The sequence below is a fragment of the Kogia breviceps genome, chromosome 6 (assembly GCF_026419965.1).
Source record: "Kogia breviceps isolate mKogBre1 chromosome 6, mKogBre1 haplotype 1, whole genome shotgun sequence".
Taxonomy (NCBI): Eukaryota; Metazoa; Chordata; class Mammalia; order Artiodactyla; family Physeteridae; genus Kogia; species Kogia breviceps.
This window is the reverse complement of record NC_081315.1, coordinates 85729794-85746151: the sequence shown is the minus strand read 5'-3', so window position 1 is coordinate 85746151 and position 16358 is coordinate 85729794. Positions and strand designations below refer to the sequence as shown.

The 16358-nt window shown below is 42.1% G+C and overlaps 1 protein-coding gene and 1 pseudogene across 2 annotated transcripts in view; both read right to left on the bottom strand.

The window, feature by feature from the left end:
* Window positions 1-7850: 7850 nt before the first annotated feature.
* On the bottom strand, window positions 7851-8633 carry LOC131758179 (lysophospholipase-like protein 1 pseudogene; annotated as a pseudogene).
* A 938-nt stretch (window positions 8634-9571) lies between these two features.
* Window positions 9572-16358, bottom strand: part of RELL1 (RELT like 1) — a 66637-nt gene continuing 59850 nt past the window's right edge. Inside the window, exon 7 of one of the 2 annotated variants that reach the window (XM_059067620.2) lies at window positions 9572-11621. The gene's annotated coding sequence lies outside the window, so the exon portion shown is untranslated. The remainder of the gene's footprint in view (window positions 11622-16358) is intronic. The other variant, XM_067036309.1, reaches the window with a different exon arrangement.

The following is a 16358-nucleotide window of genomic DNA, read 5'->3' as shown; positions in this document are numbered from 1 at the left end:
TGGCCTCTGCTCTTGAACTTGGACTTTATTCTTCATCAAGGGGACTCCTATTTGTACAATGAGTCTTTAGATGAAAATGTGGAGATTCTTGCTTTCTTTTTATTTATTTTTTTCTTCTAGAGTAAACCTCATTCCTTTTAAAACCTGCTGTCTTAGAGCTAGTGATAATTAAACAGAGACAAGCTGACATTTATTTTTCATGGTAAACGCTTTCTCTGTTAACTTACGGAAATAAGTTGCTCATTTATTTATGTACTAAATTTATAAGTTCCTCCAATGTATTAGGTTATAGTAGACATATAACAGGCTGACTTTTGAAGCACTCTCAGCCACTCTAGGAAACAACATGCTAGGCAAATCTATTAAATATGCTTGGAGTTGACCATTAGCAATTTTTTTTTCTACTAAAGTGACTATAATAAACAAGCACCTTTTGCCTAGATCTAGGATGGTGTGTGGCACAGGTGAGACTCAGTACATTATTGAATGAAAGACTAAAAGCTTTTCACATGTAGTGGAGGAGACATCATGCAGCTGGTTAAGATTCCGAATGCTAACTGTGAGATTGGGATATGTTGTGATAAAGGTATAAACGCAGGGCTGTGGAAGCACAGTCTAGATGAATATGAGAGAAAAGAAATTACATGTATTAGTCACGCGTTTCATTCCGGCGGCCCTGCTCCGTTTGAATAAGGAGGCTGCCTGGTGGTCTGTGGAAAGACAGGCACAGAGTGGAATTGAGTAGCCAGTGGAGGTTTGGTCTCCACCACAAGGCCATGTTACCCTGAGGACCTTACTCCCAAACTGAGACAAAAACCTTATGAAAAACCAATGTTTGGGGCCAAGCAGTGGCCCCAACTTGGCTCACCACATTTTTCAGTCATCTTGAACTCAATCTTTCAAATCCTGGAGGGGAAAGAAGGAAAGGGTGTGTATTTCTGACATGAGACTCAGATGTCACTTTTCTCTTGGTGCCTCATGGTAGAAAAAGTACATGGGGGTTGGCTCCGCGATTAACCCCTGCAGCCATGCGCGGTGACCTCCAGGTCTTCGGGGGTTCTGACCACACAGCATGGGCCAGGCACTCACACTTGGGACCCTCTTCAACCCTAATCAACGTGGGGTGGAATCAGCCTGTGTCTCTTGCTCATTGTATGACCTTGGGTTTAAGTTTCTTAACGTGGCTGAGCCTGAGTTTCCTCATCTGTAAAATGGGGATCCTTCCTACATCCCAAGTGGAAGGCAGCCATTCTCAAATTGCAGGGTGCTTGTTTTATAAAAGCAGGTTTCTGGGTCTCAGCTCTTAGAGACTTGGATTCAGCAGGTCTTGGGTGAGGCCCCAGCATCTGCATAGTTGATGTGGGTGTTTCTCCAGCCACACTTGGAGAAACTCTGAGACTAGAGCAGGACTTGCCACACCTTTTTGATCTTGCATCAGTTATCAGTAAAAAATGTCACACTCCTACCCCTAATAGAAGTATGTTTACAAATAAATGTACTGTCCTCTTGTACTATGTCATATACTTTGTAGAGCAGTATTAACATAACAAATATCAATCAGGGTTTTAATATTTTCTTCCCACACCCCTGGGGTATGTGAAACCTACTTTGAAAACCACCGATTTAGAAGCTCAAATGAACTATCTATAAGAGCACTCTAAATAGACAAAACTGGACTAAGATTTTCAACAAGATAGATGGCCTACATATGCATGTGAGCCATACACTTAGAATACAAGCAGACGTGAAAATACCTCCCCAATACCACTCATCGCTAGTGTTCACCCTCATCTCACCCTTTGAGCTTGATTTTTTAGGAGACTTCTGTATTTTCTGCTTTTAAGCATTTTGGATTAGTTACTACAAAACAAGGGTAAAATATGACCCAGAGACCAGAAGGTAGACAAAGAATTTTACTCATTTCCCTTATCAAATCGACACATTTCCAATTCACATAAGTAAGACAGTTGGAGGACAGGCTGATTAGAATATTTGTTTAGTGAGGCTTTTGCTGTTTTGAAAACAAAGCCATGAAGTTTTCTCTTGACATCAGTTACCAACCTTAGAAGAAGATCCCACAAAAATAATTTCATTTCCAGGTTCTACTCATCGTTTTTCATTCTCCAAAATAGCTCTAAAGCCATCAAGATTGGTACATATAAACTTTGGTCCTTGTATAAACAAGGGAAGATTTTTACAGGCCAAGGGGAGTTGCTGGTCTCTTCTCATTAACTAATGTGCTCTCCCTGTCTCAAATGTTCATGCCTAGAACAGAATCAAAAGTTTTAAATTACCCATTTATGAAGCCATATGATCATAGGCTCTAAGATTTTCATGATGTCAGCCATTGGCCAGGAGACAAACCAAGAACTGTACAGTATTTAAATTAAAAGTTTTTAGAGATGGACTTCCCTGGCTCAGTGGTTAAGAATCCACCTGCCAATGCAGGGGACACGGGTTCGAGCCCTGGGCTGGGGAAAGCCCACATGCCATGGAGCAGTTAAGCCCGTGCGCCACAACTACTGAGCCTGTGTTTTAGAGCCCATGAGCCACAACTACTGAAGCCCACCTGCCTACAGCCCGTGCTCCACAACAAGAGAAGCCACTGCAATGAGAAGCCCGCACACCGCAACAAAGAGTAGCCCCTGCTTGCTGCAACTAGAGAAAGCCCGCGCGCAGCAATGAAGACCCAATGCAGCCAGAAATAAATAAATAAAATTAATTAATTTTTAAAAAGAAATGGACTAAAATTATTTTTTAAAGTTTATGGAGAAAAATTTTATAACAAGAAAAACATATCTGCAGACATTCAAAATAATTTGCCAAAGAATACAGTTATTGCTATAGAAATTTTATTCAGTAATAACATCTGAGAGACAACAAGTTAGTTTTTGGTTTTTTACAGGCGCAAATATAACTTAACTTTTTTATTTATTTTTTTTAATTTTAATTTTATTTATTTATCTGTGTTGGGTCTTCATTTCTGTGCAAGGGCTTTCTCTAATTGTGGCAAGCGGGGGCCACTCTTCATCGCAGTGCACGAGCCTCTCACTATTGCGGCCTCTCTTGTTGCGGAGCACAGGCTCCAGATGCACAGGCTCAGTAACTGTGGCTCACGGGCCCAGTTCATCTGCAGCATGCGGGATCTTCCCCGACGAGGGCTCGAACCCGTGTCCCCTGCATTGGCAGGCAGATTCTCAACCACTGTGCCACCAGGGAAGCCCTAGCTTAACTTTTTAAAAAACTACCATTTGTTAAGCATTTAGTACAGTTTCAGTTCTGCATATGCATCATCTTTCTTAAGTCCACCATGACCCTATAAGATGTAGGTATGATTATCCCTATTTCACAGATGAGGAAATGGAGGCTCAAAAAGCTATCTAATTCATCCATGGTCACACAGTCAGTGGCAGAATCTCAACTGAACTCAGTTTGAACAACAAGCTTCCTTTAAAGGAATAGGTAATACAGCCTCTCTGTGGAGACAGCCGTGTTGCCATCAGAAAAAAAGAAGGGCTGAATCAAAATGTGAAATTTCTAAGAAAAAAAGCCTTTGTTCTCCATTATTTCAGGGAATGCAGCAATCACAACAATCAAGTGAATTCTGAGATCTGAAAGTTGGGGGAACTTTAAACCAAGGTGGTGGAGATAAGAACAATCCAATATTGGAAAAGTAAACTTACATGTATTGTCAACTGGGAAAGAAAGGCTTTTGGTTTTCGTTTTGTTTTTTTCTTTTTCTGGTTCTGAGGAAGATGTAAATAAAGAATTGAAACGTTAGTCAAGGCGTTATCTATAAAATCTCTGAGATTGTCTACGACCAATGATATTTGTGTTTTTACAATGATCACATGAACGGCCAGTGCAAAGTATCTTGAAATTCCTTTCCTCAGTATTGTCACCTGTAAAATGGAAGTGGTGGTTATGCCTCCCCCAAGCTGTAATGCAACTTACAGGAGATACAGAATATAAAGTGCTTAGCACATACCCAGCACCAGGTAAATAATAAATGTTAGATGTGATTCTATTACCCAGTGAAGGTCATCTCACATTGGACCACTTTTTTATGAGTAGCATTTACACTTTTTTTAATAACTAAATTTCGATTTCTATGACCACAAAGCTTTCTGCACCACTGCTAATAATATTGAATTATTTCTAAACTAGATAAGTCCTTTTCTACTTACATTATTAACAATCATCTCAAGGTAAACATGCATCTTGGGGGCACTTCAAATTTAATACATTTTGTATTCTCATCATTATTATTTATTTTCATTATTTTCATCATTGAACCATTGGAGAATACACAGTAATTTATGCGTAGTCACAATTTCGTCATGCTGTTTGAAATGAATATTTGAGACACTAAAGCTAACGTATTTCTTTAATCCTCCCTTGCCACAAATACATTTTTATTAAATAAAAATGCATTTTTAATGCAAGATAGAAATCTTGGGTTGGGTAGGGTTGGTTAGTTATTTCAGAGGGATTGTTTTGTTAGGTGTTTTTTTTAATTTGGCCAACATTAAGATATTCATCCATAATCAAACCCAGAAATTTTGTAATTTAGGTTTCATGTTATGATTCCAAGAGCATTTTCTTTATAATTTCTCAGTTAGAATGACTTGCAAAATAAAAAGAAGTCAAGTTCTTTTTAAGACTATACCACATTCATGTCTTATCCTAAGAGTGATAAGATAAAATGAGAGCCTGAACATGCAGAGAAAGAACACACCCCTTGTCTTGTAGAACTGGCTCCATTTAACATTGGAGCAATGAGATCATTCTCTTACTTAAGGCATTTGACCTGGTTCCAGAAGAATCTCAGGCCCAGAAAGAATCTCAGAAGTTGCTTCTTCTACCTGATCCCTCCTACTTCCAATCGCCCCCATCCCCACCCCAGATCCATCTTCAATGTGAAGCAATTTTAATGTGGCAAAAACATCAAGAACCCACACTCAAATGGCCAAATACTCATCACTCTATCATTTATTTCACTAAAGAGGGTCTGAGTTTGGCAACTCCAAGGCAGCTCATTGAGTCAGCACTGGCTGTGTCCGGCCCCATGCTACATGCACTACCTGCCCACACTCTTATAATCCTGACGGCCTCCCTAAAAGGCACATATTATCTTCAGTTAGAAGATTGGGATCTGAAAACCTTAAGGTCACAGATGACCAGAGTCATCTGAATGCCAAAGTTGTGCTCTGACGGGAGCTACAGTCACGAGCCCTATGGCAAATCAAGGAAAGATGGTGGAAGGGAGGTTATCCTAAGGCAACAAAGTCCAGAGATGTTTTGCAAGAGCATTTCAGAGCAGATGCCACACCAGGGCCGGGGCCCCTGGCTTTGGATCTGAGGCAGCGCTGGGCAGCCTCAGCTGTAGGGCTGGATGTCTGATACTCCTCGTGTATCTACTTTTCTGAGAATAATTCCACCGACCGTGGGGTTTTGTGGTTGTTGTCAGAAGTGATAGAAACTCAACCCAAAGGAGGTAAGACAAAAGAGGGATGTCCTTGGAATGTTCATAAAGCTCGGAAGGGCAGCTGGGCCTCAGGGTCAAATGAATCTAGGCCTTGACAGCAAACCAGGACTGCCTTTCTTCCCTCTGCATGTTCCCTTCCTTTCTTCAGACCAGCTTCCTCGGCACGGCCTCGGTCACATCCAGTTGCAGTCAGGGCAGCGGGGCGCCTGGCTGGGTTCTAAGAGGGAGGAGAAGAGTTCTCCCACGGAGGTGGCATCATCCCAGAAGGGAGAGGTGCTGGGCTGATGGAGTTTCAGCTGCCCACTGCACACACTACCTCTTCATCCTCAACTCTTTTTTCTACCTCTGTGCTTCTGCCTTCCCAAAATTTGGACTCTCCTCTACTCTGTGGTTCTTCCACGAGGCTTCTGAACTCTAACTGTGGTTCAGCAAAAAGTGTCCTGGCTCAGCTCCACACTTGGGCAAAGCTATGTGTGCTTGGCCTCTTCACAAGCCACCTTGATCAGCTGTGGTGGGACAGACACACACAGACCCTTTACCAAGCTACCAAGCTTGGCTGCTGACAATGACAGTGCACTCCATCAGGGTGGCTGTGGAGACCATGGCAGGCACCATGACTTTGTCTGCATTTTCCTAGTCCTTAAAAGTCCTGAGAGATAGGTCATTTTACAGCTGAGGAAATTGCATCTCAGAAGGCAAGGTAAGGGACTTCCCTGGTGGTCCAGTGGCCTAAGACTGCGCGCTCCCAATGCAGGCGGCCCAGGGTTCAATCCCAGGTCAGGGAACTAGATCCCCACATGCCGCAACTAAGAGTTTGCATTCCGCAACTAAAGATCCCACATGCTGCAACGAAGATCCTGAAAGCCGCAACTAAGACCCGGCGCAGCCAAATAAATAAATAATTTAAAAAAAAAAAAAAAAAAAAGAAAGAAAAGAAAGTAAGGTAATTTCCCCAACATTACACAGCAGTGAGTGTCAGAGCCGCGGCTCAGACCCAGCAGCAAAGGCCCGGGCTACTGCTCTGAGACTGCACTGCCTCTCAGTCACACCACTTCCCTGGCAGCATTCAGGGCATGGGGTTTCCTCCAAAGTAGAACTCAGTTATTTCTACCAGCATCCACACGTGCAGGGAAATAAGTTCCCAGGTGAGAAACTGGGATTTCCTATGAGAAAGACAATAGAGATCAGCGGGTAGGGTCAGAAAATGAGTTAGGAAAAATCCAAACTTCAATTTTTACTCCCTTAAAATAGATGATGATAATCTTTCATTTTTAAAGGTAGACTTTTGTTTATTTATTCATTCAGCAAATCATCGTGAAATCATGCCTACGTACTTTCTGAGCGCCCGGCCCTGAAAGACACACCACCACCAATAAATGGCCCAGGAGCTATGCTTCCTGCACTTCTCTCATTTGGCCGGCAGAGGGGGCAAGTGCCAGCTCTGTGCGAGGCGGACAACCGCCTGCCTGGACAGCAGCTGAAGCGGGTGGGCAGCGACACCTGCTGGGAGGCCACAGAATGCCGGAGACAGAGTCCCAGGTGCCCTTTCAGGTGTTTGGAGCTACCATGAGGGATCTCCAGGAAGATCTGAGAACAGTCCTGAAGAATGGTCCTGGGAGGATGAGGAATGAACAAAGGAAGCCCTGGACAGAACCTGCCCTGCAGACAAAAGGGTCAGAGGATTTAAGAACTGGTAAGGACCTCGGGTGAAACACGGAGTCTCCTTTGACCCCAGCCAAGCCCTGAATGGTGGGACCCCACTTCCAAAGCACCAACATCCTTCTGTCCTCAGCGGGAGGGAAGCAAGTGTTCCTCCACACTTCCACTGATCAGATCAGGGTGAAGGAAGGCTCGATATCTGGATTTGAAAAGGAAGTGCAGGAGCGTACAAGGCCGTGGACCGTCAGTCCCCATGGCAATTTCACCCCGGACCTGCCGGTGAGAGAGCTGAATCCTAGGGAGGCTCTTAGAGAGGATATCAGAAGGCTGACTGATTAAGAACAAAACCTGTAACCCCAAATGACCCCTTTCTACTATAAAATGAGATTTGGGGGAATTCCTGACATCCTCCCTGGTGCATATATTCTGGGTTTCCTGGTTTTCAGGAGCTGAAAATTGTAAAATCAGCTTTTCCACTTCCTTAGCATAAGCTGTTATTGATCATCTTGTTTTCAAGGCAAACACGCACACACACGTACACGAAAATTCAAAATCAGAATCCAATGAGGCACCCCAAAGAGTGAAGTTTGCTGTATATAAATTTTTTTAATATTTTAATTATTGTTTGTCAAATTCGAATGTGGCAGTAAACATCACTTTTCATGAAGACATTACTTCTATATTAACAAATCCATCGATTCATTCAGTCTGGTAGCTTTGTAAGAATCCATGACTTCAGTTTTTCTAGCTCAGCTTCGCTTAACTCATGGTAAACACCTGGGAAACCATGAAACTTTGTGCTCACTCCTAGAGATTTTAACACTGAGTTTGTCTCTTCACCCCAAGAATGAAGAACTAACTCATCTGCAGTACCGTGACACTGAAATAATTCAGGAAAGACACCATCACGTTTCTGAAGAGGTTGGTAAACAGCAGGTGTTTTATTCAGAAAACTAGAAAGAGCAAGTACTCCTGCCACATCTTGATGATTTCTGTATGCTAAATGCATCGCCACGCACCCTCCCATAGGAAATCCTCTTACTGATATTCTTGTTCTTCTTGACACCACTTTTTACTTCACCATCAATCAAATCTGTAAGCACCTGGCACATTACATCAATTGATTCAAGGTGCTCTGGATAGTCATTAGATATTTTAAATCTGTCAAACCATACATTGGAGATTCCTCCTTTCAAAGAAGTATATGGCCTGGGAGGAGCTGTTAGATAACTAACTTTTATGTGTTGGAATGTTAAATCTTGATTTAAAACTTGCCTGACCCACGTTCTCAATCCTTGTCCAGAATCACCTGAGCCGTGCAGGAAGATCAGAGAGGCGCTGTGCCTCGCAGCCGGCAACCCATGCAGCGGGGCAAATACTTATTAATTATAAAGGGAAAAATAGTGACTTTACCAAAATGAAAGCTGGTGGCCACCACCTTGACCAAATGGTAGAGGTTGACATCACTAGCGATACATATCGACATTATGGCCTCCCCCACCAGCCCCCGATACGGAGCAAAGGGAAGGGCGTCCTTTGCATAATGCAAACCCTCAGCCTAGTCAGGAGAAACAGCTGACACACCGAGGTTGAAGGGCACTCTACAACATGACTGACCAGTACACGCTATAACATGTCAAGATCATGAAAATAAGAAAAGACTGAGGGAAAATCACAGGTCACAGGAGATTTAGGAGGCCTAAACTAAGTGCAGTGGGAAATCTGGAACAGAACAAGGATGGTAGTGGGATAATTTGTGAGACCGGAATAATGCTGTGACTTAATTCGTAGTATTATACTGATGTTAATTTCTTAGTTTTTTAAAAATAAATTTATTTTATTTATTTTCATTTTTGGTTGTGTTGTGTCTTTGTTGCTGCATGCAGGCTTTCTCTAGTTGCAGCGAGCGGTGGCTTCTTTCGTTGTGGAGCACGGGCTCTAGGCGCACAGGCTTCAGTAGTTGTGGTGCACGGGCTCAGTCGTTGTGGCGCACGGGCTTAGTTGCTCCGCGGCATACGGGATATTCCTGGACCAGGGCTCGAACCCTGGTTCGAATCCCCTGCATTGGCAGAAGATTCTTAACCACTTCGCCACCAGGGAAGCCCTAATTTCTTAGTTTAGATCATTGTTCTGCGGTTATGTAAGATGATACCATAAGGGAATGTGGGGTGAAGAGTATACAAGAACTCTTTGTACTGCTTTTGCAACTGTTCCTTACATCCAAAATTATCTCCAAATTTTAAAAATAATAATCGGGGGTAAGGATGGAATTACTATGGGGGGAAGGAGGAATCCAATGGGGAAAGTCAGCCAAATGATCACTTGACAATTCAGATGTAAGAAATCAGGCACTGTGATATTAAGCTCGATAAATTATACCAACCACAATTGTACTTTCAGTACCCAAGGCACCAACAATTGGATCATTCAAAAACAACTCACTGTGTTTAACGTTTTTATTTTTAACTCTGCTTTGGTAGTACAAAAGTCATAGAAGTACAAACCAGACAGTTAAAAATACATTTGACACTCCGTGAAAAATTTCCTTTACAAATTTTTACATTGAGGCGGTAGTGAACTCATTTATTACATCAGAAGTTAGTCCATCATTAGTGTTTTATATAGTAACTTTGTTGTGGGTCTCCAAGCCTTCTAAAGGAGGAAAAACACAAAAGGCCTGTAAACATCTGTTGCTTTGGGAACACTTAAAGATTCTTATTAGGTAATATAAATCAGTAAAAAGCATACATGTTGAAAATACTGAATGCTTAACTTTTGGCATATTTGGAAGCCAGTCAGACAACAACTGCTCAAGTATTAGAAAATAGTTAAAACGTACTCTTGGTATAAATACAATTTAAATATTTTGAGTATTATCTTGCCTGTTGTATTGCTATTTTTTAAAAAAAGCGATCTGACCTGAATAAAATTATAAAATAATTAAAGCTGAAGAATATCTTACACTTTATCCCTTACCATTCCGGGGGCATAATATTTGTAAAACAAAAAATGATTCCTCTTTATAAAACTAAAACTATTGGTCTAGACTGCACACATATTATTTACACTAATACACACCCCCAAAATTCCTATATTGCTACTTTCTGGACCACTGTGAAATTTATTTCCATATTGCCTTCCCTGGTCTACTGTGTGTAGGCACGTACACATGTATAGCTTTTAATTCGTTGTCAGCAAAAATCCACATGAAATTGAACCTACCACTCATTTAAAAGGTTAGAAAATTTTAGTCTGGTGACAGAGAAAGAGTGGATACTTTGAAGTACATTTTCAATGGGAATCATCTTTTGGGAGTCAAATGAGAATTGTGCTTTCTTTTTGAAATAAAGGAAGTGGCCAAGGCACCATACCGACACGGAGGCAGGTCTTGAAGATTTCCCTATACCTGGACTCTCCAACCTCTTGGCCCAGACCTTCCATAAATGTACTACTACCTTCACCTCTGGGTTCTCTGAGGTGTTTTGTAAACTGTAAAGCTTTTTTTTTTCTTAAAGTGGGGCATTCCACACCTACAGGGGAAAGGAACCCTCAAGAATCCTTTAAATAACAGACACTAGCTACAAGATGGAGAACAGGAAGAACACCAAGGAAAACATACCAGAGGAAGGTGTGGGTCCATCTTGCACCAGAGGTGGAGATTGTCTTGTTTTGTTTTAGCCTTGAGTTGTCAAAACAAGACTTTTTTTTTTTTAGTGACTTTAAACCATTTCCCCCTTTATTCAACGGCTAAATAAGATTTGCTTAGCTTGCGTTAAAACAAACAAACAAAAAACAACCAAAACTCTCAATATTTTATGAGTGACCTAGGAGTGGCATGCTGGTAGCAGGTCAGTGCTGACTTCTCGTCTCTCAATCCAAAGTCTAGCATCTGGTTCCCTCTGACTCCATGATCTCTTGGGGGATCAACTGCCCAGGGTTAGACTATATCTTCGAGGAGCCTTCACCACCAAACATTCATCTTTTATCTTTTGTAACAGTTAAACTGTCAGGGGATCGTCTTACAACCAGTAGCAAAATGAGATCTAAGGGTTGGGGGAACAGAAGCACAGGCACACAGACATGTGTGTACACACACACACACACACACACACCCTGAGCACGATACACATATAGTTCCACTGTACATAGTTATCATACTGGAAAAATTGCAGTGTGTACACCAAGGCCACAGATGGGGGACTGGGAGGGGTGGTGGTTGGCAAGACAAAAACATGAGCTCTTTTCCTCCCTGGAAATGTAATACATTTTTCATCAGACATTTTTAAACCAAAACTTGTTTCAAAGCAAACTGACTTCTGTATCCAGCATAGCAACAATATTCCCTTTTAGCTTTCATCCACATGCCTGCAGACTCCACCATAGAAATTCTATAAAAGATAAAAAAATAATTCCCTAGGCAACTTTATATGTCATAAGTTTTCAGTCTCTTAGAACTCTTCAAATAAAGTCACTCCTGCAAGAGAAAACACAAAAAGGTAAAGCTTGGCAAGCATCATATCACATGGTAATCTGGCATAAATATTTAAGAACACAGAGGAATTGTAATCCATCCTCACCCCGTCCCACCCCATCCCACTGCATTCCTTCCCCCATTACACATTTCTTCTTTGAAATCAGTCTAAGGAAACTGAAGCACGAACATTTCCAAAGGACCTCTTTATTGAGGTTTTATAAACCAAGAAAGAACAGAACCCGAGAACCACAGTCTCCTGACGGCGACTTCAGTCGCCTGACGGCATCAGTCTTAATACAAGTTTCTGGGGTGACAGGTGGGTATTCTCCCTGTGAGTCCTTTAGCACTTCTTCTCAGGAACCTGTTCTTTAACTCTTCAGCTACATTTTGTCAAGTAATGAGCAACAGGGTGAAAGTGGTCAGTCACAAGGAACCCTGTATGTGTCAGGTAATGTGACTTTCCCAGGCCACACCAAATTGAGTTAACTCTGCATCTCCACCCAGCAAAGCGTGCAGCTTGGCTGGGGCTTCACTGGGTAAGAACGAACACAATGATAAAATGCTCAATCTTCAGTCTTCATTGTACCTTGGAAGGCTCTGTATTATATTTTTAAGTTCTTCTAACAATTGGCCCATGTCAACATCTGTGTTTACATTACAAATGAAGCCCCCTATAAACCTGCAAAATAATTTTTTATTTTTCAAAGTTTTGTGTTTGTGTTTTGTTTTTTTTACAGTGGTCTCATCTACGTGACAGTTATGTACCCCTTTACTTTCCTGTTTTGAAGACCCAGGATAGGATTAAAATTCTACACTTGACTGTGTATATTGAAACATACACACAATGCAGGCAAACCTACACCAGGTTAAGGAACAAAACATTTTCTTGTCTCCCCAGATTGTGTTTCCTATAAATGCTAAACAAAAACAGAGTTGAAACCAGCTTACAGAAATATGAAGAAATAGCAAAAAGTCAATAGGTTGTCTTCACTGAAGTATTACTTTGTACTTACTTTATAGCTCATCCTTCACATGTAGCCTAATATTATCCATATTATCCTTTTCTGTACTATGTCATTTATAATAATCATAGTGTGTGTGTGTGTGTGTGTGTGTGTGTGTGTGTGTGTGTATACATGAAGGAGAGAGAGACAGAGAGAAGGATCTCCCAAACTAAATGGGTTGGGGAAAGAACCCTTACCCCCTTAGCTGAAAAGGAAATAAAGCATTGTCCTCTAAAACAGCAAGAACCAAGTTCTTAATTATAAATGAATAAGTAATTCCCTGCTCTGCATTGCTACAACCTAGCATGGCTAAACTATGGATTTGTACAATAAAACTGAACAAAGTCAAGTCTGGGAATACTGTCATTTGAGAGTCAATTAATGTGGAAGACACTAGCAGGGAAAAAAGTAGAAAAGCCAGAGGTGGAGAAACAGAAAAATTGTCCTAAGAGGGAAAAAAAAAAAAAAAAAGTTAAAAGATGGGAGAGAATTTTCCCAGTAAACTTCAAACTAGGCCATTATCTAGAAAAAGGGGGTCCAACTACTTGTATGTCTCCTCTTTTTATCAGCGGCTCCCTTAGACCTGGACTGTTTTGCATCAAGGAAAACAAGAAGGTCAAGAGCAAGGGACGTCAGAATGAAATGTTTCATCACAGTAAGAGTTTTCATTCCAACATAGTAGAACTTCCCATTTAGAGTTCTTTGCACAGGTTTGACCAACTTTAAGGAGTGGGCATGTAAGACCAAGGCTGGGCTACGAAGGAGGGGTCTGGAGCCAGTGGCCTGTCCCCAGATGCAGACCCCTGTGACTAGCTGTTGAACCCTGACGTCTCTGCAGCATCCCTCGTAGGGCTGTTGGGGTTTTTACATGATATATGTACAATGCTTAATACAGGGCCAAGCAGTCAGTACCCTCCTAAAAGTTAGCTATCCTGACAATTACCAGCATCCCAGCACAGTGGCTTCGGCAATGGCCTTCCACAATGGCCTTCTGCAGCTGATTAAAACTGCACTGCACACAATATCTTCGAAAGAGAATGTGAAAAGTACAAAATGCTGCTTAAAAGTCTTCATTACTAATACCAGAAGCAAGGCAGAAAAAAGGAAAGTTAACCTTTCCAGGCTCTATTGAAAACTACCCAGCACGGATTCACAGTTCTGGGCTCTCTGTCTTCACACACACTTAACAAAAGGGAAGCTTTGACCGGAACAGCAGCTCTCAATTTCCAGATAAATACCTGTCTTATCTGAGTGATAATCTAGAGGAAAGAAGATACCACATTTTGTACAGCTTGTAAATTTCCAACTGCAGCCTTATTTCTGGGACTGTGTCATGGTGCATCTGACACTGTTAAATTTCTTCTCATTTCATTCTACAGCTGTGAATATGACCATACTGATAAACAAACACATACTTTTTTTTTTTTTTTGTGGTACGCGGGCCTCTCACTGTTGTGGCGTCTCCCATTGCGGAGCACGGGCTCCGGACGCGCAGGCTCAGCGGCCATGGCTCACGGGCCCAGCCGCTCCGTGGCATGTGGGATCTTCCCGGACCGGGGCACGAACCCGTGTCCCCTGCATCGGCAGGCGGACTCTCAACCACTGCCCCACCAGGGAAGCCCACAAACACATACTTTAAAATAGTATTTCTTTACCACAACACGTTAATATTAAAAGGTGCCTCCTCTACAGGCGCACAGCCGTCAGAAACCAGGCTGGCATGAATGCTAGGGAAGGCTACCAGCAGCGGACTGGAGGACCACCTGTTCTCAGGTCGCATCACCATGGGACCCCACCACATTTAACAAGACTGATCTATCTTTCTTGGGTGGAATAGGGTGGGGAAATTTGGTGATTACTGTCTTATACAAGTGAGTGCTCAAGCTGGGAGACATGAAGCAAAACTTCCTTACATTGAAAAGCCGATTCAGAAATCCCAAGTGTGACCACATCCATCATATAACAAGACTGATGGAGAGAAATTAAGAACCTCAGAAAAAAATTATCTGGAAAGAAAAGGTCATCTTTTTCTCTAGAGTTTATTGCTTTTTACACAATTCTAATTAGATAAAGCTAGAATTCCATTATGGTGTTATGGTTCCACAGAAGCCACAACAGAGTTTTGATTAGGATGAATATGTGCCCTGTTAAAAAAGGATTCTCTATGGGCTTCCCTGGTGGCGCAGTGGTTGAGAGTCCGCCTGCCAATGCAGGAGACACGGGTTCGTGCCCCGGTCCGGGAGGATCCCACATGCCGCGGAGCGGCTGGGCCCGTGAGCCATGGCCGCTGGGCCTGGGCGTCCGGAGCCTGTGCTCCACAACGGGAGGGGCCACAACAGTGAGAGGCCCGCGTACCACAAAAAAAAAAAAAAAAAAAAAAAAAAAAGGATTCTCTAGAAAAAAAGGATCTGGTCCCTTTAAAAATGAGAACCACGTCTTAAGAAACTAGAAGCCTAAACAGATTAAGGGACAGTGAACACTAAGCCCTCAAAGGACAGGGGATTAAGGAAGGAAGACTATCTGATTAATAACAATAGGGGCTGACATTTACGGAGTGCTTTCTATGCACCAGGCACTGCAGTGCTAAGCGCTCCAGATTCAGTGACTCAATCTTTTCAATGACTCCATGAGTCAATGACAATTCTCATTTTCATAAGTGGACACTGAGGCTTGCAGGTTTAATACCTGGCCCAAGGCCACGCAATTAATAATAAGAAAGCAGTGATTCCAGCCCAGGCAGTTCCACCTGGAAGCCACAGTCACTGCCACACCAATCACACGGAGATACCCACCGAGCCATGAGGTCTTCTGCGGCCTGTCCTTCTCTGCTCTTTCCTGAATAACGCCAATGGGAAACTGTGCACTCCTTGTAGTTTTGAATTTTCTCACATGAGAGTTGGATCTTACTGGGAAGTCTGAAGGTTGCTCTCTCCTGAGTTATAGCTTCACAACAATGTAAATGTGTTCATATATTTAGCAATAATGGGCTTCCCAAGTGACAACAGCTGAACGTTTGTGATTTACCAACCCTTGGGATGGTGAGAATCAGAGCACTTTATTCCAAGTAAAATGTAATTGACATCAAAAGTTATTCTGTATCTGGAAACACAAGGGTTCTCCTGGGAAGGATTTAAATGCAATTCAGCAGTTCCCTCTCAGTCTCAATAAACCTCTGATTCAACGTCTACAGCTTGCTACAGGTAGAATAATTTAAGACTCTGAATAGTCCCACCTCTTTCTGATAAGGAAAACAAAACAAGTTGAATGTTGCCTCTTGACTGCCTTGTGAGCAAGAGTCCAGCTACCTACATTTAGTAAGCCTCTACCTGAGTGTCAAACAAAACTACAACACCTTATAGGTTATGTCTAACCTGCCTCTCTGAGCCTCAGAAAAATTAAGAAATATCAAAAACCATTAATTTTTCACACTTTTACTTGCTAAGTGTTTAAATAGGTCTCACCTGACATAATATTATAATAATAACATCAAGTATTTGGCTATTTAGCACTTGCTAAGCACCAAAGAACAACATCCCTATGAGGTAGGTGGTATTTTAAACCCACTTTACAGATGGAGAAGTTGAGGCATCAGAGGCTAAGAAACTTGCCCAAGATTACACAGCTAAAAAGTGCCCGGCCAGCACTTGGGCACAAGGAGTCTGGTTCCAGAACCTATACTGTGGAGCTACCATAGCATCGTACATCCTTGCAGAAAATAGACAACTTACAGAAA